The sequence below is a fragment of the Oncorhynchus keta genome, chromosome 9 (assembly GCF_023373465.1).
Source record: "Oncorhynchus keta strain PuntledgeMale-10-30-2019 chromosome 9, Oket_V2, whole genome shotgun sequence".
NCBI classification, from domain to species: domain Eukaryota; kingdom Metazoa; phylum Chordata; class Actinopteri; order Salmoniformes; family Salmonidae; genus Oncorhynchus; species Oncorhynchus keta.
Window position 1 is genome coordinate 18,182,935 of NC_068429.1, and position 25,707 is coordinate 18,208,641.

Genomic DNA, 25,707 nt, shown 5'->3' on the forward strand with positions numbered 1-25,707 from the left:
GAACAGGGAAACAGCACCCTCTGTCTCAGTATGTGTAGCCCCTGTATCTGACGCTGTCTGAACAGGGAAACAGCACCCCTCTGTCTCAGTATGTGTAGCCCCTGTATCTGACGCTGTCTGAACAGGGAAACAGCACCCCTCTGTCTCAGTATGTGTAGCCCCTGTATCTGACGCTGTCTGAACAGGGAAACAGCACCCTCTGTCTCAGTATGTGTAGCCCCTGTATCTGACGCTGTCTGAACAGGGAAACAGCACCCCTCTGTCTCAGTATGTGTAGCCCCTGTATCTGACGCTGTCTGAACAGGGAAACAGCACCCCTCTGTCTCAGTATGTGTAGCCCCTGTATCTGACGCTGTCTGAACAGGGAAACAGCACCCCTCTGTCTCAGTATGTGTAGCCCCTGTATCTGACGCTGTCTGAACAGGGAAGCAGCACCCCTCTGTCTCAGTATGTGTAGCCCCTGTATCTGACGCTGTCTGAACAGGGAAACAGCACCCCTCTGTCTCAGTATGTGTAGCCCCTGTATCTGACGCTGTCTGAACAGGGAAACAGCACCCCTCTGTCTCAGTATGTGTAGCCCCTGTATCTGACGCTGTCTGAACAGGGAAACAGCACCCCTCTGTCTCAGTATGTGTAGCCCCTGTATCTGACGCTGTCTGAACAGGGAAACAGCACTCCTCTGTCTCAGTATGTGTAGCCCCTGTATCTGACGCTGTCTGAACAGGGAAACAGCACCCCTCTGTCTCAGTATGTGTAGCCCCTGTATCTGACGCTGTCTGAACAGGGAAACAGCACCCCTCTGTCTCAGTATGTGTAGCCCCTGTATCTGACGCTGTCTGAACAGGGAAACAGCACCCCTCTGTCTCAGTATGTGTAGCCCCTGTATCTGACGCTGTCTGAACAGGGAAACAGCACCCCTCTGTCTCAGTATGTGTAGCCCCTGTATCTGACGCTGTCTGAACAGGGAAGCAGCACCCCTCTGTCTCAGTATGTGTAGCCCCTGTATCTGACGCTGTCTGAACAGGGAAACAGCACCCCTCTGTCTCAGTATGTGTAGCCCCTGTATCTGACGCTGTCTGAACAGGGAAACAGCACCCCTCTGTCTCAGTATGTGTAGCCCCTGTATCTGACGCTGTCTGAACAGGGAAACAGCACCCCTCTGTCTCAGTATGTGTAGCCCCTGTATCTGACGCTGTCTGGACCAAAAGAGTATAACATATATAATAATATAATAATATAATAATATAATAATATAATAATAATATTATAACATGTGACCGCCACTGTCTTTGATTGATTGATGCCAGCAGGCATTTAGACTCCCTAGATAAAATAAATAAATAGCCAATCGGCTACTCGGCTACTGTGGGTTGTCCTGGTGCAGCACCCCCCCTCCCCCAGTTTGAATTTGGCTTCAGACCAATGAAATCATCTTTTCAAAAAACTTTCTTTTAAGAAAAACTTGACTGTTTCTGGTCTGCTTGCGTTGATGTCCTGCATTAGCTAGCTTGTGTTGATGTACTGCATTAGCTAGCTTGTGTTGATGTACTGCATTAGCTAGCTTGTGTTGATGTACTGCATTAGCTAGCTTGTGTTGATGTACTGCATTAGCTAGCTTGTGTTGATGTACTGCAGTAGCTAGCTTGTGTTGATGTACTGCATTAGCTAGCTTGTGTTTATGTACTGCAGTAGCTAGCATGTGTTGATGTACTGCAGTAGCTAGCTTGCTAAATCAGCCCTTTCCTAAGCCATGGATGGAGATGGGGATTTGGACTTGTGGTTTTGCTTAATTCTCTGTACAGGCCAATGAGTATGACGGGGATTCTGATATAACCATATATTCATGTTGTAATGTAGTTAATGTTGTAACTGGCCTGAGACAATTGTAGTTCAATATGTAGCCTAGTAGTCTCACATTAACTAGCTAACTAACTGGTTCATTGTTGGTTCATTGTTGCCCATGTGAAGAAGTCAGGCTAGCAAGCATTTTATCTAGGTCGCCTATAACACCAAAAACTAAAAGTGTACTGTATGACAGAGCCATAGTCCTTTATGCCAACATGAAAGAGAGGAGGATGGCATTGGCATTCAACTAGTCTACAAGTAGGGTGAGCAAACATTTTTTGTTTTACTTGCGTGCACACAGACAGAAATCAGTACAAAAAGAAAGACAGTTTGTAACAGTAAAAAACAACAGTATTCAGCAGTGTGGACAAAAACAATAAAATAAACAATTTGACACAAAAGAGATAAAGGTATAGAAAATCTAAACAGAAAGTCATGCTGCTAGGGTTGTAGAACTGTAATGTACCTCTTAAAAAAAAATGTAAACCACGCCAGGAATAGCTTGGTAAAAAGCAGGCAGGAATGAGTTCCAGATCATATGGCCTCTATAGGTAATTCGGGAATTGAGAATGAGTTGTTCTTGAATATGAGTGGCGTAGCTGTTTCTCGTTGAGTAGTTATGGCTGTAAAATCATTTTTGAGGATAGAGGGTAATAAGTGAATTAAAGTGCCATAAACAAATTGAGCAACTTGAAAACAATTCATTTTTTATAAATATTCAGGAGTCTTAATTGTTTGAAAAGTGGTGCTGAATGGTCTCTAAAAACCGACAGCTTTTCTGCTGGTGATAGATTGATAGTAGTTTGGTATGGTGTGTGCTGGCCCATATAATGTTATAGTAACTGATGAATGGGAAGATCATTATGTAATAGAGATGGAGAGCAGAGCTTCAGTTTAGGACACATCACATTTTGCCAAGTATCCCAGTATTTTTGGCGATCTTAGAGGTTGTCTTTATGTGTGGTTTCCATGACAATTCATCATCAATCAGAGCACCAAGAAAGCGGGTTGTACGGGCATGATCAACAGGTATATTATCAATATGGACCCCTATATAATCTGTATTGTATTTGATTTGATTTGGATTCAGTGACAATTTGTTTATTTTAAACCACTGAGATATTACATAGTTCATAATTAACAACATTAATAAAGTAATTTACATTTTTGTGAGAGTAAAATACACCTGTATCATCAGCAAATAATATCTGGGAGAGCACTTTGGATGCATTGAGCAAATCATTTATATAAATCAGAAATAATAGTGGTCCAAGTATTGATCCCTGCAGCACACCACACTTAATGTCCGGAGGGGGGAATCTATTCCTTTGAAAGTCACATATTACTTTCTATCCTTTAGATAGCTGGAGAACCAAAGCAGAGATTGTTCAGTTACTCCCATAATTTCACCTTTTTGTAATAAGATATTATGATCAACAGTATCAAATGATTTTGATTTAAAAAAAAGACCCAATGTATGATATTTGCGATTATTTGCCTTATGTAATTTTGTCAATTAAGTAAGTGTAACAGTATAGCTTCCGTCCCTCTCCCCTACCTGGGCTCGAACCAGGGACCCTCTGCACATGTCAACAACAGTCACCCATGAAGCATCATTACCCATTGCGCCACAAAAGCCACGGCCCTTGCAGATCAAGAGGAACAACTACTTCAGGTCTCAGAGCGAGTGAGAGCGAGTGATGTCACCCGATTTAACCGCTTTTAGCGCGCACCACCGCTAACTAGCTAGCCATTTCACATCGGTTACATAAGTAACAGCCATGTAGGTAGAGTGAGATTTTCTGAAGCAATATTGATGTTTGTATAACAAACTTATTAAGATTTTTGATTAATCTGTTACATGCAAGCTTCTCTAAAGTGTTTGAGATAACCAGCAAAATTGAAATTGGTCTGTAATTTGTCAACTTTGCTGTATAATCAGCTTTATATATTGGAACAATGTTGGTCCTTTGCAGTTAATAGGGCACAATGCCCGTAGCAAATGATAGATTGACAATGTGGGCAAGAGGTGTGATAATGAAATCAACCACTTCTTTAGCCAGTTTAGCATCCAATCTGTCGTGACCAGAGGCAGTGTTATAGAGCAAACAACGTAATTATCACAACAGGTTGTAATATGGCTTTTTTACTGGCTTGGCTTGGCTTCCTCAGTGATTTTACCCACGTGCCTACCTGCCCGTCTCCCTGCTCTGTCTGTCTGTCTCCCTGCTCTGTCTGTCTGTCTCCCTGCCTGCCTGTCTCCCTGCCTACCTGCCTGTCTCCCTGCCTGCATGTCTCCCTGCCCTGCCTGCCTGTCTCCATGCCTGCCTGTCTCCCTGCCTGCATGTCTCCCTGCCCTGCCTGCCTGTCTCCCTGCCTGCATGTCTCCCTGCCCTGCCTGCCTGTCTCCTGCCTGCATGTCTCCCTGCCTGCATGTCTCCCTGCCAGTCTCCATGCCTGCCTGTCTCCCTGCCTGCATGTCTCCCTGCCCTGCCTGCCTGTCTCCCTGCCTGCCTGTCTCCCTGCCTGCATGTCTCCCTGCCTGCATGTCTCCCTGCCTGCATGTCTCCCTGTCTGTCTGTCTGTCTCCCTGCCTGCATGTCCCATGCCTGCATGTCTCCCTGCCCTGCTTGCCTGTCTCCCTGCCTGCATGTATCCCTGCCCTGTCTGCCTGTCTCCCTGCCTGCATGTCTCCCTGCCAGTCTTTCTGTCTGTCTCCCTGCCTGCCTGTCTACATGCCCTGCCTGCCTGTCTCCCTGCCTGCATGTCTCCCTGTCCTGTCTACCTGTCTCCCTGCCTGCATGTCTCCCTGCCTGCATCTCTTCCTGCCCTGTCTGCCTGTCTCCCTGCCTGCATGTCTCCCTGCCAGTCTGTCTGTCTGTCTCCCTGCCTGCCTGTCTACATGCCCTGCCTGCCTGTCTCCCTGCCTGCATGTCTCCCTGTCCTGTCTACCTGTCTCCCTGCCTGCATGTCTCCCTGCCCTGTCTGCATGTCTCCCTGGCTGTCTGTCTGTCTCCCTGCCTGTCTGTCTGTCTCCCTGCCCTGTCTGCCTGTCTCCCTGCCTGCATGTCTCCCTGCCTGTCTGTCTGTCTCCCTGCCTGTCTGTCTGTCTCCCTGCCTGCATTTCTCCCTGCCTGTCTGTCTGTCTCCCTGCCTGTCTGTCTCCCTGCCCTGCCTGCCTGTCTCCCTGCCTGCATGTCTCCCTGCCCTGTCTGCATGTCTCCCTGCCTGCATGTCTCCCTGCCAGTCTTTCTGTCTGTCTCCCTGCCTGCCTGTCTACCTGCCCTGCCTGTCTGCCTGTCTCCCTGCCTGCATGTCTCCCTGTCCTGTCTGCCTGTCTCCCTGCCTGCATGTCTCCCTGCCCTGTCTGCATGTCTCCCTGGCTGTCTGTCTGTCTCCCTGCCTGTCTGTCTCCCTGCCCTGTCATGTCTGCCTGTCTCCCTGCCTGCATGTCTCCCTGCCTGTCTGTCTGTCTGTCTCCCTGCCTGTCTGTCTGTCTGTCTCCTGCCTGCATTTCTCCCTGCCTGTCTGTCTGTCTCCCTGCCTGTCTGTCTCCCTGCCCTGCCTGCCTGTCTCCCTGCCTGCCTGTCTCCCTGCCTGCATGTCTCGCTGCCCTGCCTGCCTTTCTCCCTGCCCTGCCTGTCTGTCTCCCTGCCTGCATGTCTCCCTGCCCTGTCTGCCTGTCTCCTGCCTGCATGTCTCCTGCCTGCCTGTCTCCCTGCCTGCATGTCTCCCTGCCTGTCTGTCTGTCTCCCTGCCTGTCTGTCTGTCTCCCTGCCTGCATTTCTCCCTGCCTGTCTGTCTGTCTCCCTGCCAGTCTGTCTCCCTGCCCTGCCTGCCTGTCTCCCTGCCTGCCTGTCTCCCTGCCTGCATGTCTCGCTGCCCTGCCTGCCTGTCTCCCTGCCCTGCCTGCCTGTCTCCATGCCTGCATGTCTCCCTGCCCTGCCTGCCTGTCTCCCTGCCTGCATGTCTTCCTGCCCTGTCTGCCTGTCTCCCTGCCTGCATGTCTCCCTGCCTGCATGTCTCCCTGCCAGTCTGTCTGTCTACCTGCCTGTCTGTCTGTCTCCCTGCCCTGTCTGCCTGTCTCCCTGCCTGCATGTCTGTCTCCCTGCCTGTCTGTCTGTCTCCCTGCCTGCATGTCTCCCTGCCTGCATGTCTCCCTGCCATGCCTGCCTGTCTCCCTGCCCTGCCTGCCTGTCTCCCTGCCTGCATGTCTCCTGCCTGTCTATCTGTCTGTCTCCTGCCCTGTCTGCCTGTCTCCCTGCCTGCATGTCTCCCTGCCTGTCTGTCTCCCTGCCTGTCTGTCTGTCTCCCTGCCTGCACGTCTCCCTGCCCTGTCTGCCTGTCTCCCTGCCTGCATGTTTCCCTGCCTGTCTGTCTGTCTCCCTGCCCTGTCTGTCTGTCTGTCTCCCTGCCTGCATGTCTCCCTGCCTGCATGTCTCCCTGCCCTGTCTGCATGTCTCCCTGCCTGTCTGCCTGTCTCCCTGCCTGCATGTCTGTCTCCCTGTCTGTCTGTCTCCCTGCCTGCATGTCTCCCTGCCTGTCTATCTGTCTGTCTCCCTGCCCTGTCTGCCTGTCTCCTGCCTGCATGTCTCCCTGCCTGTCTGTCTCCCTGCCTGTCTGTCTGTCTCCTGCCTGCACGTCTCCATGCCTGCCTGTCTCCCTGCCTGCATGTCTCCCTGTCCTGTCTGCCTGTCTCCCTGCCTGCATGTCTCCCTGCCCTGTCTGCATGTCTCCCTGGCTGTCTGTCTGTCTCCCTGCCTGTCTGTCTCCCTGCCCTGCCCTGTCTGCCTGTCTCCCTGCCTGCATGTCTCCCTGCCTGTCTGTCTGTCTCCCTGCCTGTCTGTCTGTCTCCCTGCCTGCATTTCTCCCTGCCTGTCTGTCTGTCTCCCTGCCTGTCTGTCTCCCTGCCCTGCCTGCCTGTCTCCCTGCCTGCCTGTCTCCCTGCCTGCATGTCTCGCTGCCCTGCCTGCCTGTCTCCCTGCCCTGCCTGCCTGTCTCCCTGCCTGCATGTCTCCCTGCCCTGTCTGCCTGTCTCCCTGCCTGCATGTCTCCCTGCCTGCCTGTCTCCCTGCCTGCATGTCTCCCTGCCTGTCTGTCTGTCTCCCTGCCTGTCTGTCTGTCTCCCTGCCTGCATTTCTCCCTGCCTGTCTGTCTGTCTCCCTGCCAGTCTGTCTCCCTGCCCTGCCTGCCTGTCTCCCTGCCTGCCTGTCTCCCTGCCTGCATGTCTCGCTGCCCTGCCTGCCTGTCTCCCTGCCCTGCCTGCCTGTCTCCATGCCTGCATGTCTCCCTGCCCTGCCTGCCTGTCTCCCTGCCTGCATGTCTTCCTGCCCTGTCTGCCTGTCTCCCTGCCTGCATGTCTCCCTGCCTGCATGTCTCCCTGCCAGTCTGTCTGTCTACCTGCCTTTCTGTCTGTCTCCCTGCCCTGTCTGCCTGTCTCCCTGCCTGCATGTCTGTCTCCTGCCTGTCTGTCTGTCTCCCTGCCTGCATGTCTCCCTGCCTGCATGTCTCCCTGCCCTGCCTGCCTGTCTCCATGCCTGCCTGTCTCCCTGCCCTGCCTGCCTGTCTCCCTGCCTGCATGTCTTCCTGCCCTGTCTGCCTGTCTCCCTGCCTGCATGTCTCCCTGCCAGTCTGTCTGTCTCCTGCCTGCATGTCTCCTGCCTGTCTATCTGTCTGTCTCCCTGCCCTGTCTGCCTGTCTCCCTGCCTGCATGTCTCCTGCCTGTCTGTCTCCTGCCTGTCTGTCTGTCTCCCTGCCTGCACGTCTTCCTGCCCTGTCTGCCTGTCTCCCTGCCTGCATGTCTCCCTGCCAGTCTGTCTGTCTCCCTGCCTGTATGTTTCCCTGCCTGTCTGTCTGTCTCCCTGCCCTGTCTGTCTGTCTGTCTCCCTGCCTGCATGTCTCCCTGCCTGCATGTCTCCCTGCCCTGTCTGCATGTCTCCCTGCCTGTCTGCCTGTCTCCCTGCCTGCATGTCTGTCTCCCTGTCTGTCTGTCTCCCTGCCTGCATGTCTCCCTGCCTGTCTATCTGTCTGTCTCCCTGCCCTATCTGCCTGTCTCCCTGCCTGCATGTCTCCCTGCCTGTCTGTCTCCCTGCCTGTCTGTCTGTCTCCCTGCCTGCACGTCTCCCTGCCCTGTCTGCCTGTCTCCCTGCCTGCATGTTTCTCTGCCTGTCTGTCTGTCTCCCTGCCCTGTCTGTCTGTCTGTCTCCTGCCTGCATGTCTCCCTGCCCTGTCTGCATGTCTCCCCTGCCTGCATGTCTCCCTGCCTGTCTGTCTCCCTGCCTACCTGCCTGTCTCCTGCCTGCATATCTCCCTGCCTGTCTGTCTGTCTCCCTGCCTGCCTGTCTCCCTGCCTGCATGTCTCCCTGTCCTGTCTGTCTGTCTCCCTGCCTGCATTTCTCCTGCCTGTCTGTCTGTCTCCTGCCTGTCTGTCTCCTGCCCTGCCTGCCTGTCTCCCTGCCTGCATGTCTCCCTGCCCTGTCTGCCTGTCTCCCTGCCTGCATGTCTCCCTGCCAGTCTTTCTGTCTGTCTCCCTGCCTGCCTGTCTACCTGCCCTGCCTGCCTGCCTGTCTCCCTGCCTGCATGTCTCCCTGTCCTGTCTGCCTGTCTCCCTGCCTGCATGTCTCCCTGCCCTGTCTGCATGTCTCCTGGCTGTCTGTCTGTCTCCCTGCCTGTCTGTCTCCCTGCCCTGTCCTGTCTGCCTGTCTCCTGCCTGCATGTCTCCATGCCTGTCTGTCTGTCTCCCTGCCTGTCTGTCTGTCTCCCTGCCTGCATTTCTCCCTGCCTGTCTGTCTGTCTCCTGCCTGTCTGTCTCCCTGCCCTGCCTGCCTGTCTCCCTGCCTGCCTGTCTCCCTGCCTGCATGTCTCGCTGCCCTGCCTGCCTGTCTCCTGCCCTGCCTGCCTGTCTCCTGCCTGCATGTCTCCTGCCCTGTCTGCCTGTCTCCCTGCCTGCATGTCTCCTGCCCTGTCTGCCTGTCTCCCTGCCTGCATGTCTCCCTGCCTGTCTGTCTGTCTCCCTGCCTGCATTTCTCCCTGCCTGTCTGTCTGTCTCCCTGCCAGTCTGTCTCCCTGCCCTGCCTGCCTGTCTCCCTGCCTGCCTGTCTCCTGCCTGCATGTCTCGCTGCCCTGCCTGCCTGTCTCCCTGCCCTGCCTGCCTGTCTCCATGCCTGCATGTCTCCCTGCCCTGCCTGCCTGTCTCCCTGCCAGTCTGTCTCCCTGCCCTGCCTGCCTGTCTCCCTGCCTGCCTGTCTCCCTGCCTGCATGTCTCGCTGCCCTGCCTGCCTGTCTCCCTGCCCTGTCTGCCTGTCTCCCTGCCTGCATGTCTCCCTGCCTGCATGTCTCCCTGCCAGTCTGTCTGTCTACCTGCCTGTCTGTCTGTCTCCCTGCCCTGTCTGCCTGTCTCCCTGCCTGCATGTCTGTCTCCCTGCCTGTCTGTCTGTCTCCCTGCCTGCATGTCTCCCTGCCTGCATGTCTCCCTGCCCTGACTGCCTGTCTCCATGCCTGCCTGTCTCCCTGCCCTGCCTGCCTGTCTCCCTGCCTGCATGTCTTCCTGCCCTGTCTGCCTGTCTCCCTGCCTGCATGTCTCCCTGCCAGTCTGTCTGTCTGTCTCCCTGCCTGTCTACCTGCCCTGCCTGCCTGTCTCCCTGCCTGCATGTCTCCCTGTCCTGTCTGCCTGTCTCCCTGCCTGCATGTCTGTCTCCCTGCCTGTCTGTCTGTCTCCCTGCCTGCACGTCTCCCTGCCCTGTCTGCCTGTCTCCCTGCCCTGTCTGCATGTCTCCCTGCCTGTCTGTCTCCCTGCCTGTCTGTCTGTCTCCTGCCTGCACGTCTCCCTGCCCTGTCTGCCTGTCTCCCCTGCCGCATGTTTCCCTGCCTGTCTGTCTGTCTCCCTGCCCTGTCTGTCTGTCTGTCTCCCTGCCTGCATGTCTCCCTGCCTGCATGTCTCCCTGCCCTGTCTGCATGTCTCCCTGCCTGTCTGCCTGTCTCCTGCCTGCATGTCTGTCTCCCTGTCTGTCTGTCTCCCTGCCTGCATGTCTCCCTGCCTGTCTATCTGTCTGTCTCCTGCCCTGTCTGCCTGTCTCCTGCCTGCATGTCTCCCTGCCTGTCTGTCTCCTGCCTGTCTGTCTGTCTCCCTGCCTGCACGTCTCCCTGCCCTGTCTGCCTGTCTCCCGGCCTGCATGCTTCCCTGCCTGTCTGTCTGTCTCCCTGCCCTGTCTGTCTGTCTCCCTGCCTGCATGTCTCCCTGCCTGCATGTCTCCCCTGCCTGTCTGTCTCCCTGCCTACCTGCCTGTCTCCCTGCCTGCATATCTCCCTGCCTGTCTGTCTGTCTCCCTGCCTGCCTGTCTCCCTGCCTGCATGTCTCCCTGTCCTGTCTGACTGTCTCCCTGCCTGCATGTCTCCCTGCCCTGTCTGCATGTCTCCCTGGCTGGCTGTCTGTCTCCCTGCCTGTCTGTCTCCCTGCCCTGCCCTGTCTGCCTGTCTCCCTGCCTTCATGTCTCCCTGCCTGTCTGTCTGTCTCCCTGCCTGTCTGTCTGTCTCCTGCCTGCATTTCTCCCTGCCTGTCTGTCTGTCTCCCTGCCTGTCTGTCTCCCTGCCCTGCCTGCCTGTCTCCCTGCCTGCCTGTCTCCCTGCCTGCATGTCTCGCTGCCCTGCCTGCCTGTCTCCCTGCCCTGCCTGCCTGTCTCCCTGCCTGCATGTCTCCCTGCCCTGTCTGCCTGTCTCCCTGCCTGCATGTCTCCCTGCCCTGCCTGCCTGTCTCCATGCCTGCATGTCTCCCTGCCCTGCCTGCCTGTCTCCCTGCCTGCATGTCTTCCTGCCCTGTCTGCCTGTCTCCCTGCCTGCATGTCTCCCTGCCAGTCTGTCTGTCTCCCTGCCTGTCTGTCTGTCTCCCTGCCCTGTCTGCCTGTCTCCCTGCCTGCATGTCTCCCTGCCTGCATGTCTCCCTGCCCTGCCTGCCTGTCTCCCTGCCTGCATGTCTCCTGCCCTGCCTGCCTGTCTCCCTGCCTGCATGTCTTCCTGCCCTGTCTGCCTGTCTCCCTGCCTGCATGTCTCCCTGCCAGTCTGTCTGTCTCCCTGCCTGTCTGTCTGTCTCCCTGCCCTGTCTGCCTGTCTCCCTGCCTGCATGTCTGTCTCCCTGCCTGTCTGTCTGTCTCCCTGTCTCCCTGCCTGCATGTCTCCCTGCCCTGCCTGCCTGTCTCGCTGCCCTGCCTGCCTGTCTCCCTGCCCTGCCTGCCTGTCTCCCTGCCTGCATGTCTCCCTGCCCTGTCTGCCTGTCTCCCTGCCTGCATGTCTCCCTGCCTGCATGTCTCCCTGCCCTGCCTGCCTGTCTCCCTGCCTGCATGTCTCCCTGCCCTGTCTGCCTGTCTCCCTGCCTGCATGTCTGTCTCCCTGCCTGTCTGTCTGTCTCCCTGTCTCCCTGCCTGCATGTCTCCCTGCCCTGCCTGCATGTCTCCCTGCCCTGCCTGCATGTCTCCCTGCCCTGCCTGCATGTCTCCCTGCCCTGCCTGCCTGTCTCCATGCCTGCCTGTCTCCCTGCCCTGCCTGCCTGTCTCCCTGCCTGCATGTCTTCCTGCCCTGTCTGCCTGTCTCCCTGCCTGCATGTCTCCCTGCCAGTCTGTCTGTCTGTCTCCCTGCCTGTCTACCTGCCCTGCCTGCCTGTCTCCCTGCCTGCATGTCTCCCTGTCCTGTCTGCCTGTCTCCCTGCCTGTCTGCCTGTCTCCCTGCCTGTCTGTCTGTCTCCCTGCCCTGTCTGCCTGTCTCCCTGCCTGCATGTCTGTCTCCCTGCCTGTCTGTCTCCCTGCCTGCATGTCTCCCTGCCTGTCTATCTGTCTGTCTCCCTGCCCTGTCTGCCTGTCTCCCTGCCTGTCTGTCTCCCTGCCTGTCTGTCTGTCTCCCTGCCTGCATGTCTCCCTGCCCTGTCTGCCTGTCTCCCTGCCTGCATGTTTCCCTGCCTGTCTGTCTGTCTCCCTGCCCTGTCTGTCTGTCTGTCTCCTGCCTGCATGTCTCCCTGCCTGCATGTCTCCCTGCCTGTCTGTCTCCCTGCCTACCTGCCTGTCTCCCTGCCTGCATATCTCCCTGCCTGTCTGTCTGTCTCCCTGTCTGCCTGTCTCCCTGCCTGCATGTCTCCCTGCTCTTAATGTCTGTCTCCCTGCTCTGCCTGTCTCCCTGCCTGCATGTCTTCCTGCCCTGCCTGTCTGTCTCCCTGCTCTTCCTGTCTGTCTCCCTGCTCTGGCTGCCTGCATTTCTCCCTTTCCTGCCTAGTTTCTGTACTTTAGCAGTGAACCGTCCTCCAGTCAGGGGGCTTTGGGATAGTTTGTGTTTGCACTCGTTTGAACACTGGTTTAAGATCACTTCAGGGAGCTCGAGGGAGTGGGTGATTTTGCAGATGGTTTAACATTAGTTTAGTTTAGCTCACTCCGGTGGCTCCCTGCAATCAAGGCGGAGGTGATGCTTAAAGCGCCAGGGAGGAAAGAAGAGAGGAAGGAGAGAATTGTCAAGTGAGGAGAGAGGGACAGAGATGAGGGCTAAAAGAGAGGCATTTCTATTGGGGATTACACTGGAGAGAAAGAAAGAGTAGACAGACATTTTTAGCTGGGTCAGGGTTTATTCCCTGTTTCCTCAAAATAAGAACATGAGTGCAGAGCCAATTGACAATTTATTGTGGCCTTTTATACTTGACCTCTCCCTGAAGCAGATTGATAAGCAGACTATACTATAAAGTAGACTATACTATAAAGCAGACTATACTATAAAGCAGACTATACTATAAAGCAGACTAAACTATAAAGCAGACTATACTATAAAGCAGACTATACTATAAAGCAGACTATACTATAAAGCAGACTATACTATAAAGCAGACTATACTATAAAGCAGACTATACTATAAAGCAGACTGGGCTCTAGCTAGAATAGTAGAGAGCACCTCTCTCTCACTCACACACATGGAGCTTTCCCATTCCAGAGACCTATATTTTGTGTGCTGATTTAGCAGGCCAAAAATATCTCTGCTGTTTCCCCTCCAGTCCTCCAGAGAGCTCATTTACCCACTCGACAGAGGCAGCCAGCGGGGTGCCTCTGATGACACACACACGCACACACCACAATGTCAACACACCACCACCCACTAACCTAATATTACAGACACCAAATCTCACAACATTCAGTACTCTGTCCACACCCACCCCTTAATAAACAGAGCCAGCGCCACCCACTAACCTACTATTCCAGTTGGAGACGAAACAAAGTATTGCTGTAAATAAAATAAAACTTCAGACAGAGAGAAAACGTGTGTGTGCGATCGAGAGAGAGAGAACAGAGAGAGAGAATGGACACAGAGATTTCTGGACAAATCAAATCAAAGTTGATTTGTCACATGGGCTGAATACAACAGGTGTGCAACAACCTTACAGTGAAATGCATACTTACAAACCCTTAACCAACGGTGCAGTTTTGAAGTAAAAAAGGAGTTATTAGGTAAACAATAGATAAGCAAAGAATAAAAATGTAAAAAGTCAAAAATAACAGCAGCGAGGCTATATACAGACATAAATACAGAAAGAGACAGACGGACGGACACACGCAACAGAGAGCTCAAGCCTAAGCTTACTGTAAAAACACAATCTATCCTCCAACAAAAGATAACATAAGCTTACTGTAAAAACAATACACTCTAACCTCCAACAAAAGATAACCTAAGCTTACAGTAAAAACAATACACTCTAATCTCCAACAAAAGATAACCTAAGCTTACTGTAAAAACACAATCTATCCTCCAACAAAAGATAACATAAGCTTACTGTAAAAACAATACACTCTAACCTCCAACAAAAGATAACCTAAGCTTACTGTAAAAACACAATCTATCCTCCAACAAAAGATAACATAAGCTTACTGTAAAAACAATACACTCTAACCTCCAACAAAAGATAACCTAAGCTTACAGTAAAAACAATACACTCTAATCTCCAACAAAAGATAACCTAAGCTTACTGTAAAAACACAATCTATCCTCCAACAAAAGATAACCTAAGCTTACTGTAAAAACAATACACTCTAACCTCCAACAAAAGATAACCTAAGCTTACAGTAAACACAATTCACTCTAACCTCCAACAAAAGATAACCTAAGCTTACTGTAAAAACAATACACTCTAACCTCCAACAAAAGATAACCTAAGCTTACTGTAAAAACAATACACTCTAACCTCCAACAAAAGATAACCTAAGCTTACTGTAAAAACAATACACTCTATCCTCCAACAAAAGATAACCGAAGCTTACAGTAAACACAATTCACTCTAACCTCCAACAAAAGCCAACCTAAGCTTACTGTAAAAACAATACACTCTAACCTCCAACAAAAGATAACCTAAGCTTACTGTAAAAACAATACACTCTAACCTCCAACAAAAGATAACTTAAGCTTACTGTAAAAACAATACACTCTAACCTCCAACAAAAGATAACCTAAGCTTACTGTAAAAACAATACACTCTAACCTCCAACAAAAGATAACCTAAGCTTACTGTAAAAACAATACACTCTATCCTCCAACAAAAGATAACCGAAGCTTACAGTAAACACAATTCACTCTAACCTCCAACAAAAGATAACCTAAGCTTACTGTAAAACAATACACTCTAACCTCCAACAAAAGATAACCTAAGCTTACAGTAAACACAATAACCTCTAACCTCCAACAAAAGACAACCTAATCTTACAGTAAACGCAATATACAGTGGGGCAAAAAAGTATTTAGTCAGCCACCAATTGTGCAAGTTCTCCCACTTAAAAAGATGAGAGAGGCCTGTAATTTTCATCATAGGTACATTTCAACTATGACAGACAAAATTTGAAAACAAATCCAGAAAATCACATTGTAGGATTTTTTATGAATTTATTTACAAATCTCTCATCTTTTTAAGTGGGAGAACATGCACAATTGGTGGCTGACTAAATACTTTTTTGCCCCACTGTACCAGCCTTTCTAAAAGTATTGGTCGCGACCCAAAGAGGGTCATAGTAAATTTATAAATATTTAATTAATTAGTGGAATTGACTTGGCCAAGTGCAACTGCGCTCTCTGTTCAGCAGCGGTGTCTCTGCTGAGTTTGGCAGCTGCGCGAGTGGGAGGGAGATGTGCGTGTGGGAGGGAGATGTGCGTGTGGGAGGGAGATGTGCGTGTGGGAGGGAGATGTGCGTGTGGGAGGGAGATGTGCGTGTGGGAGGGAGATGTGCGTGTGCTTCGTGGTTAACCGGATCTTTTTTCTGCAGTTTCTGCAGGCTGTCATTCAGCAGCAGGTGATGCGCTGTCAGCCACTGTCCTGTCATTCCCACTCGCCATCCCTCACCACTGTCCTGTCATTCCCACTCGCCAGCCCTCACCACTGTCCTGTCATTCCCACTCGCCATCCCTCACCATTGTCCTGTCATTCCCACTCGCCATCCCTCACCACTGTCCTGTCATTCACCACTGTCCTGTCATTCCCAGCCCTCACCACTGTCCTGTCATTCCCACTCGCCATCCCTCACCACTGTCCTGTCATTCCCACTCGCCATCCCTCACCACTGTCCTGTCATTCCCACTCGCCATCCCTCACCACTGTCCTGTCATTCCCACTCGCCAGCCCTCACCACTGTCCTGTCATTCCCACTCGCCAGCCCTCACCACTGTCCTGTCATTCCCACTCGCCAGCCCTCACCACTGTCCTGTCATTCCCACTCGCCATCCCTCACCACTGTCCTGTCATTTCCACTCGCCATCCCTCACCACTGTCCTGTCATTCCCACTCGCCATCCCTCACCACTGTCCTGTCATTCCCACTCGCCATCCCTCACCACTGTCCTGTCATTCCCACTCGCCAGCCCTCACCACTGTCCTGTCATTCCCACCCTCACCACTGCCATCCCTCACCACTGTCCTGTCATTCCCACTCGCCATCCCTCACCACTGTCCTGTCATTCCCACTCGCCATCCCTCACCACTGTCCTGTCATTCCCACTCGCCATCCCTCACCACTGTCCTGTCATTCCCACTCGCCATCCCTCACCACTGTCCTGTCATTCCCACTCGCCATCCCTCACCACTGTCCTGTCATTCCCACTCGCCATCCCTCACCATTGTCCTGTCATTCCCACTCGCCATCCCTCACCATTGTCCTGTCATTCCCACTCGCCATCCCTCACCATTGTCCTGTCATTCCCACTCGCCAGCACTCACCACTGTCCTGTCATTCCCACTCGCCATCCCTCACCACTGTCATCGAAGGACTCAAGCTAGCCACAAGTTCTGACTGAGCTCAATCGTCATGAAACGCAAATACAGGAATGAATCTCTCTCTCCTGGTTTCATACAAACTTTGTAAAATAATGAGGAGCGCCCACAATGTGTTTTGTGCGGGAAGTGATTAGTAATGAGTCTCTCAAAACGAACAAATGAAAATGACATCCTGACCAAACATCCACAACATGATGGTAAACCCAGGGAGTTCATTCAGAACAGGGCAGAATGCTTCAGGAAACAGTGCTTCAATGTGGAAAAGTAAGTCAGCTACCAAGACATTGTTGTCAATTTATGACAGGTGATAAGCAGAAATATGGGATATCTCTCATAGTAGTAGATGTGAGTTTCTCTTTCAAACAATCCCCTTGTACACAGCTAATAGCTAGCTAGCTAACATTAGCTAGCTCGAGGAACCCTAAGTAACAGTACAGATGAAGATGAAACATGATCAGGCCTACTGTACTACTTGTACTTTACTGTAGAAATTATTGTTGAAAAAAGTCTAGGTTGGAACGTTTGCTGTTAAAATACAAGTAATCATTTTTATTCTGAAGTGGAATAAACTGATTGAAGCCAGATGCTTTTTGAGGCAAACACTCACACAGTTCTGGGTTGCTCATCTACAGCAGGAAGCAATCTCCTGCCTGACTGAGAAAGCAGTAGATGTTCCGGTCCAGTTTGGCACCACATACTTATGCAAGTCAGGGCTCTCAAGTACAGAAACAGTGTCAATGCTGAGCATGACCCCAGTGTTGCACTGTGAAAAACGTTGCCCAGAATGCTTGTTGAAAACTTCAACAAGCCACACACCTCAACAATAATGTCTACAGTAAGATGTACAGTAGGCCTGATAATTTTATCTGTACTGTTACTTAGGGTTGCACTATCAAAAATGGTGTGTGTGTGTGTGTTCTGTTACACATTTGTGTGATGTGATCAATCAGTTTATTCCAGTTCAGAATGAAAATGATTTATTGTATTTTAACAACAACAGGTCCAACCTAGACAGATATGTAAGAGTGTTTTAAATGGGAAAAACATAAACATGAATAGCTACTTATATGGGTATTTCATGTCATTTTTATTTGTTTTTGTCTAAATTGCATTTGTTTTAGGCATAAGGGCAATGAAATGTACCGATATTTACGTGTTTTTGCATGTTTTCATAAACTTGGGTCCCAGGAAAACACAGAATTTCTCATTTGGGTCCCAGGCTGAAAAAGTTTAAGAACCCCTGCAATACACTCTAACCTCCAACTAGGGCTGTGGTTGTCATTTAATTTAACTGTGTAACTTATGGTTATGGATGAAGACCGTCATCAAAATAAAATAATGATCAAAACTGTTTAAATAGGCCTTTGGAAAAACATAGTTTTTATTATTAACTTTACCTAATAGCGGGAGTATTCACTAATGGTTATAAGCAATTGTTTTGCTAACAGTCTATTAAACCTTGCACATCTCCTCCTCTTTCCAGCAGTCATCTGATGCTCCAGCAGTTAAACCTCTAGATGTGCAGCGGTGTAGAAGCGCTAGATTACAGGCTATGACACTTGATGTTTGGACTTTCTTTTATACAATGCACGTTTTCATTGCTTGCTAGTAAATAAATAAATTAGTCTTCTTTTAAAAAAGGTTGGATGTGTCTGACTATTCATAAATTATTTAACAGCAGTCGACAAGGCTGTTCTGTCTCTGAGGCCTGTAACGAGCCAATGTCGTGTCAAATGGACAATGCACCAAACCTCTCCAACCTGGCATGTTATAGTTTGATACGAAATCTGTTCTTAATTTATAGATGAATCAACGGCGATAAATAGGCTATGGACATGCTGCGTGTATTTGTTTATATTTTTATGATGATTATTAATTTCATACTATCGCATAGCTGTCTCTCTCCCCTTCATACTTTCCTTGTCAATTCATTATCTTATAGCTGACTTTTGGAAAGCCTACGGTAGGCCTAGGTTCTTTTGTTGGGTTTTAAGGAAATTAGAAGTATTTGCATGTGTCTGACATACGCTGGTGACTTTGATTGACGGGTCCTTTTACGGGGGGTGTAAGTTTGCTGGTTATCTCTATAGGCCTATATGTCAATGTCAATTCATAAAGTTTCCTAAAGTAGTCTGTCTGGACTCCATCTCTTTAATAAGAATCAAACGCTCCTGTCATGATGTAATCTTGTAAACGGCCTGTTTACAAGCTTAGGCTACATTATTTATCTCATTACGGCGTACTCTATTTGAAGAGTCTGGATTGGTGCGCCCCCTTGGGTTGTGCTGTGGCGGAGATCTTTGTGGGCTATACTCGACCTTGTCTCAGGATGGTAAGTTGGTGGTTGAAGATATCCCTCTAGTGGTGTGGGGGCTGTGCTTTGGCAAAGTGGGTGGGGTTATATCCTTCCTGTTGGCCCTGTCCGGGGGTATCATCGGATGGGGCCACAGTGTCTCCTGACCCCTCCTGTCTCAGCCTCCAGTATTTATGCTGCAGTAGTTTGTGTCAGGGGCTAGGGTCAGTTTGTTATATCTGGAGTACTTCTCCTGTCTTATCCGGTGTCCTGTGTGAATTTAAGTATGCTCTCTCTAATTCTCTCTTTCTCTCTTTCTTTCTCTCTCTCGGAGGACCTGAGCCCGAGGACCATGCCTCAGGACTACCTGGCATGATGACTCCTTGCTGTCCCCAGTCCACCTGGCCGTGCTGCTGCTCCAGTTTCAACTGTTCTGCCTGTGATTATTATTGGACAGTGCTGGTCATTTATGAACATTTGAACATCTTGGCCATGTTCTGTTATAATCTCCACCCGGCACAGCCAGAAGAGGACTGGCCACCCTTCATAGCCTGGTTCCTCTCTAGATTTCTTCCTAGGTTTTGGCCTTTCTAGGGAGTTTTTCCTAGCCACTGTGCTTCTACATCTGCATTGTTTGCTGTTTGGGGTTTTAGGCTGGGTTTCTGTACAGCACTTTGAGATATCAGCTGATGTACGAAGGGCTATATAAATACATTTGATTTGAAGAACAGTCCCAGCAGAAGGATTTGTGACATTATGCGAATATTTCGGTAAAATTTTGGGGAAAAACATCAGACTTCACGTGAATGGATTTGTGCGTCACAATAGGATCCATATTTATTTTCCTTTTTCCAGGAAAGCCAACAGACAAGGACAAGTAGGCCTATCTTTATTTTGGCTCCGTCATGCTCTAATGTTGTGTCAATACAAAAATGCGATGGATACTCTCCTGCCTGGCATTTCTTCATTTGTAGATTCATATTTATAAGTAATAACCTTAATAACAAGGAAGTGTAATGGCTTGTTTCAAATAGGTTTTATTAAGAAGCATATCCATGTTAACAAGTGTACAAACTGAATTGTGACCTCCCCTTTTTACATAGGGCCTTTATTTGATTTGTTTATTTTTATTTAACCTTAATTTAAATAGGCATTTATAACCTCAAAACAACAGTATCATACATTTAAACAAAATGGACACCTACGAAAAATGAATGAAAAGGGAAAGAAAAGGATAAAACAATAACGAAGTGGAATGCAATAGTGAAATTGCAGATGTTTCTTTTGAGTCTGATAGCCTATGCCAGGGATCATCAACTAGATTCAGCCGCGGTACGATTTTCTTCTTGAGCAAATGGTCAGGGGACCGGAACATGATTACAAATCATTTGTAGACTGCAAATTGACCGCAAGAAGCCCAAACAGGTATAACATTTGACAAAAACATAATTTTAAACCTTGTTACATGTGTAAACGATCACATATACAGTGCCTGAGTTGTGTGAATTCAAAATGGATTATATAGATTTTTTTCTCACCCATCTACACACAATAACCCATAATGACAAAGTGAAAACATGTTTTTAGACATTTTTTAAAAAAGGTATTGAAAGTTAAATACAGAAATATCTCATTTACATAAGTATTATCCACACCCCAAAGTCAATACTTTGTAGAAGCACCTTTGGCAGCGGTTACAGCTGTGAGTCTTTCTAGGTATTTCTCTAAGAGCTTTCCACACCTGGATTGTGCAACATTTGCCCACTATTCTTTTCACAATTCTTTAAATTGTTTGTTGATCATTGCTAGACAACAAATTGCAGGCCTTGCCATATATTTTCAAGTAGATTTAAATAAATAAAAACTGTAACTTGGCCACTCAGGAAGATTCACAGTCTACTTGCTAAGCAACTCCAGTGTAGATGTGGCTTTGTGTTTTAGGTTATTGTCCTGCTGAAAGGTGAATTCATATCCCAGTGTCTGGTGGAAAGTAGACTGAACCAGGTTTTCCTCTAGGATTTTGCCTGTGCTTATCTCCATTCCGTTAATTTTTTAAATCCTGGAAACCGACCCAGTACTTAACTATTAAAAGCATACCCATAACATGATGCAGCCACCACTATGCCTGAAAATATGAAGAGTGGTATTCAGTTATGTGTTGTATTGGGTTAACCCCAAACATAAGACTTTGTATTCAGGACAAAAAATGAATTGCTTTGAACAGCTTCTATCCCCAAATGGATAAATAGCTAACAAAATAGCTACAAGGACCGAGTTCACCTTGAATCTTTATTTACCTTTGATTTCAGTACTGCACTGTCTCTATGCACACTCACAGGGCCCTACACACTCACACACTCTATCACTCCAACACACACAAACACTCACTCACACACATACACACATATGCACATACATTTATACTGACACACCCGCACACCCACTCACATGCAAGATGCTGCTACTCTGTTTATCTTATATCCTGTTGCTTAGTCACCTTACCCCTATACATATCTACCTCCATCACCCCAGTATCCCTGTCATCTTACCCCTATACATATCTACCTCCATCACCCCAGTATCCCTGTCATCTTACCCCTATACATATCTACCTCCATCACCCCAGTATCCCTGTCATCTTACCCCTATACATATCTACCTCCATCACCCCAGTATCCCTGTCATCTTACCCCTATACATATCTACCTCCATCACCCCAGTATCCCTGTCATCTTACCCCTATACATATATAGGTCTCCTCAATACGACGATCGTGACAGAATAACCCACCAACAAAGGACCAAGCAGCGTGGTAACGGTCATTAGCAGCAGCGGCAAAGAACGCAGGACTCCTGGACTTGGGAGGAGATTCTGGACGGCGAAGGAACCTTGGCACAGCCAGGGGAATATCGCCGCCCCAAAGCAGAGCTGGAGGCAGCGAAGGCAGAGAGGCGCCGGTATGAGGAGGCAGCACGGCAGTGTGGCTGGAAGCCCGAGAGGCAGCCCCAAAAATGTATTGGGGGGAGGCACACAGGGAGTGTGGCGAAGCCAGGTAGGGGACCTGCGCCAACTTCCTGTGCTTACCGGAGAGAGACAGGAACCGGGCAGGCACCGTGTTATGCAGTGGAGCGCACTGTGTCCCCGGTGCGTGTGCATAGCCCGGTTCGGTACATTCCAGCTCCTCGTATCGGCCGGGCTTGAGCGGGCATCGAGCCAGGTGTCATGAAGCCGGCTCTACGCATCTGGTCTCCAGTGCGTCTCCTTGGGCCGGCATACATGGCACCAGCCTTACGCATAGTGTCCCCGGTTCGCCAGCACAGCCCAGTGCAGGCTATTCCACCTTGCCGCACTGGCCTGGCTACGGGGAGCATTCAACCAGGTAAGGTTGGGCAGGCTCGGTGCTCAAGATCCCCAGTGCGCCTTCACGGTCCGGTCTATCCGGTGCCACCTCCACGCACCAGCCCACCGGTGGCAGCTCCTCGCACAAGGCTGCCTCTCAGTCTCATCCCTACAGGTGCTCCCGCCTGTCCAGTGCCGCCAGAGCCTTCCTTCTGCCCAGCGCCGCCAGAGTCTCCCGTCTGTCCTGAGCCGCCAGAGACTCCCGTCTGTCCTGAGCCGCCAGAGTTTCCCGTCTGTCCTGAGCCGCCAGAGTCTCCCGTCTGTCCTGAGCCGCCAGAGTCTCCCGTCTGTCCCGGTCCGCCAGAGTCTCCCGTCTGTCCTGAACCGCCAGAGTCTCCCGTCTGTCCTGAACCGCCAGAGTCTCCCGTCTGTCCTGAGCCGCCAGAGTCTCCCGTCTGTCCTGAGCCGCCAGAGTCTCCCGTCTGTCCTGAGCCGCCAGTCAGCTAGGAGCCGCCAGTCAGCCAGGAGCCGCCAGAGCCGTCAGCCAGCCAGGAGCCGCCAGAGCCGCCGGCCAGCCAGGAGCCGCCAGAGCCGTCGGTCAGCCAGGAGCCGCCAGAGCCGTCGGTCAGCCAGGACCCGCCAGAGCCGTCGGTCAGCCAGGACCCGCCAGAGCCGTCGGTCAGCCAGGACCTGCCAGAGCAGTCGGCCAGCCAGGTGCCGCCAGGGCCTTCAGCCAGCCAGGAGCCGCCAGACAGCCAGGAGCCGCCAGAGCCGTCAGCCAGCCAGGAGCTGCCGGAGCTGCCCCTCAGTCCGGAGCTTCCCCTCAGTCCGGAGCTTCCCCTCAGTCCGGAGCTGCCCCTCAGTCCGGAGCTGCCCCTCAGTCCGGAGCTGCCCCTCAGTTCGGAGCTGCCCCTCAGTCCAGTGGGGCCTTTAATTAGGGTCTTAGACCCAAGGTCGGAGGCGAGGGTCGCCACTCTAAAGAGGCCCTTGAAGAGGGAAATGACTATGGTGGAGTGGGGTCCACGTCCCGCGCCAGAGCCGCGTCTAGATGCCCAACCAGACCCTCCCCTATAGGTTTAGGTTTTGCGGTCAGAGTCCGCACCTTAGGGGGGGGTACTGTCACACTCTGATCATTATTTGAGTTGTTTGTTTCTATGTTTTGTTTGGTCAGGTTGTGATATGAGTGGGCATTCTATGTTGCATGTCTAGTTTGTCTTTTTCTATGTGTTTTGGCCTGATATGGTTCTCAATCAGTGGCAGGTGTTTGTAGTTGTCTCTGATTGGGAACCATATTTAGGTAGCCTGTTTTGTATTGTGGTTCGTGAGTTATTGTCTATGTCATGTCTATTGCATGTTTGCATTCAGTTTTGATAGAGGTCACGTTCGTCTTGTTATTTTGTTTGTTTGTTTAGTGTACTTCGTGTTTTTTCGTCTTTCATTAAAACAATGTATTCACATCACGCTGCACTTTGGTCTCCTCACTACGACGATCGTGACAGTGTGGGAATAATTTGGAACAGTTTCCAAAATAAAAATCACTTGGAGCTGATTTGCAGGTGTTCTTACAGTCTTTTATGTCCAACAATTATTAGAAAACTTGGAGGCCCAAATAAAATCACCCACTGGCCAAATTCGGCCCACGGGCCGCCAATTGGGGAACCCTGGCCTATGCATTAAGTTGTGTCAATACAAAAATTTGACAATCCTCTCCAATCTGACATTTTTTTATTATTATTACTAAAGTAGTATACTTTATTCTACTACTTTAGTATACTCAACTAATATTTAGAGGTAATAATAACTTGAAAAATAATTATAAAATGCTACTGATAATAACGAAGTGTAATGGTAATAGTGAAGTTGCAGATAAAAATATACATGTTTGAGTCTGATATGTGCCAGTGACCATGTACACTGGCCTGGCCAATTACCATAACCTCAAATCCCAAGACGTCACAGCCCTACATCCAAGAAAAGACAACCTCTCCCTCAACATCAGCAAAACAAAGGAGTTGATTGTTGACTTCAGGAAGTAGAGGTGGAACATGCCCCGATCCACATCAATGGGACTGTAGTAGAGAGTCACAAGTTTTAAGTTGCTTGGCGTCCACATCACAGAGGACTTGTTATCACCACCACTCTTGTCAAGAGGGCGCAAGAGGGCGGCTGAAGAAAGCTCACTGTAAACACAATACACTCAAACCTACAATAACAGATGTTGACAGACTGAGAAGAAACAGTCTTTTGCTCAGTCAGAGCTGCTCACTAATCTGTCTGTTATTTCCACTGGGTCTGCTCCATGCATGGTGTTAAGTCAGGCTTTAGTAACAGCCTTCTCATGTCTCAGCCAGGCTGACTCACGGTTACTCAGTCACTCTCTCAGTTACTTTTTACATGTTCTGACCTGTGTCGTTCTAAAACCTTTACACAAGTCTTCCTGTTGGGAAAACTTGGGCAAATGAAAGGGTAAGGCTAAACGATGACGGCAGCAATGATTCAGCAGAGCACAATAATAATCATGCCACTATCCACGGCAATGAAAACGCCACACACACCTTCCTATCTCACACTCACGATACCCTTCAGTAGTGTGTATGCAAGACATCTCTCTCGCTTTACACTCTCTCCCTTTGCATTTCGGCAGAAATCACATATCCCTGGCCTGTCACAGTAAGCCCATATGAGAGGGTGAGCTTAGTTGTCCCATAAACAGCTACATTTTGAAAGGCCATTGTGAACACCACCGACACACAGTGTTTGCATTGTGTGTTGTAATCACTGTGTGTTGTAATCACTGTGTGCTGTAATATCCACTGTATTACTCTGCTGTAGTTAGTGTATAACAGGGACCGAGCACAGATCTCATGGAACTGGGTCCTGGACTTCCTGACGGGCCACTCCCAGGTGGAGGTAGGAAACAACACATCCTCTTCGCTGATCCTCAACACTGGGGCCCCACAAGGGTTCGTACTCAGCCCCCTCCTGTACTCCCTGTTCACCCATGACTGCGTGGTCGAGCACGCCTCCAACTCAATCATCAAGTTTGCAGATGACACAACAGCAGTAGGCTTGATTACCAACAATGACGAGACAGCCTACAGGGAGGAGGTGAGGGCTCTGGAGGTGTGCTGCCAGGAAAATAACCTCTCACTCAATGTCAACAAAACAAAGGAGATGATCGTGGATTTCAGGAAACCGCAGATGAAGATCAGATCAAATTTGATGACCAATTTATGCAGAAATCCAGATATGTCCAAAGGGTTCACATACTTTTCCTTGCCACTGTATTTATATATTCTTAATTCATCATTCCTGTACTTAGATGTGTGTGTATTGGGTATATGTTGTGAAATTGTTAGTTATTACTTATTATATATTACTGCACTGCCAAAGCTAGAAACACAAGCATTTCGCTACACCCGCAATAACATCTGCTAAACACGTGTATGTGACCAATAATAATGATTTGATTCTCAAAGGAACAAACAGCTGTATAGAAAAATGCCAACAAACAGAAACACAGGGTGAGAGAAAAGGATAGACTTCTTCATCACGCATGTCAACCACCACTCCAGCATCTCTATAAGTGTATGTGAGTGAGTGAGTGAGTGAGTGAGTGAGTGAGTGAGTGAGTGAGTGAGTGAGTGAGTGAGTGAGTGAGTGAGTGAGTGAGTGAGAGAGTGAGAGAGTGAGAGAGTGAGAGAGAGAGAGAGAGAGCGAGAGCGATAGAGAGAATGAGAGAATGAATGAGAGAGAGAGAGAGAGAGAGAGAGAGAGAGAGAGAGAGAATGAGAATGGTCCTTATGTAGCTCAGTTGGTAGAGCATGGCGCTTGTAACGCCAGGGTAGTGGGTTCAATCCCCGGGACCACCCATACGTAGAATGTATGCACACATGACTGTAAGTCGCTTTGGATAAAAGCGTCTGCTAAATGGCATATATTATATATATTATTATATA

At 50.0% G+C, this 25,707-nt stretch overlaps 1 protein-coding gene across 3 annotated transcripts in view; it reads right to left on the bottom strand.

Moving 5' to 3' along the window:
- The window catches only part of si:dkey-34e4.1 (carboxyl-terminal PDZ ligand of neuronal nitric oxide synthase protein), a 428,423-nt gene that overhangs the window by 399,796 nt on the left and 2,920 nt on the right, over positions 1 to 25,707 (bottom strand). The gene's annotated exons all lie outside the window — the stretch shown is intronic.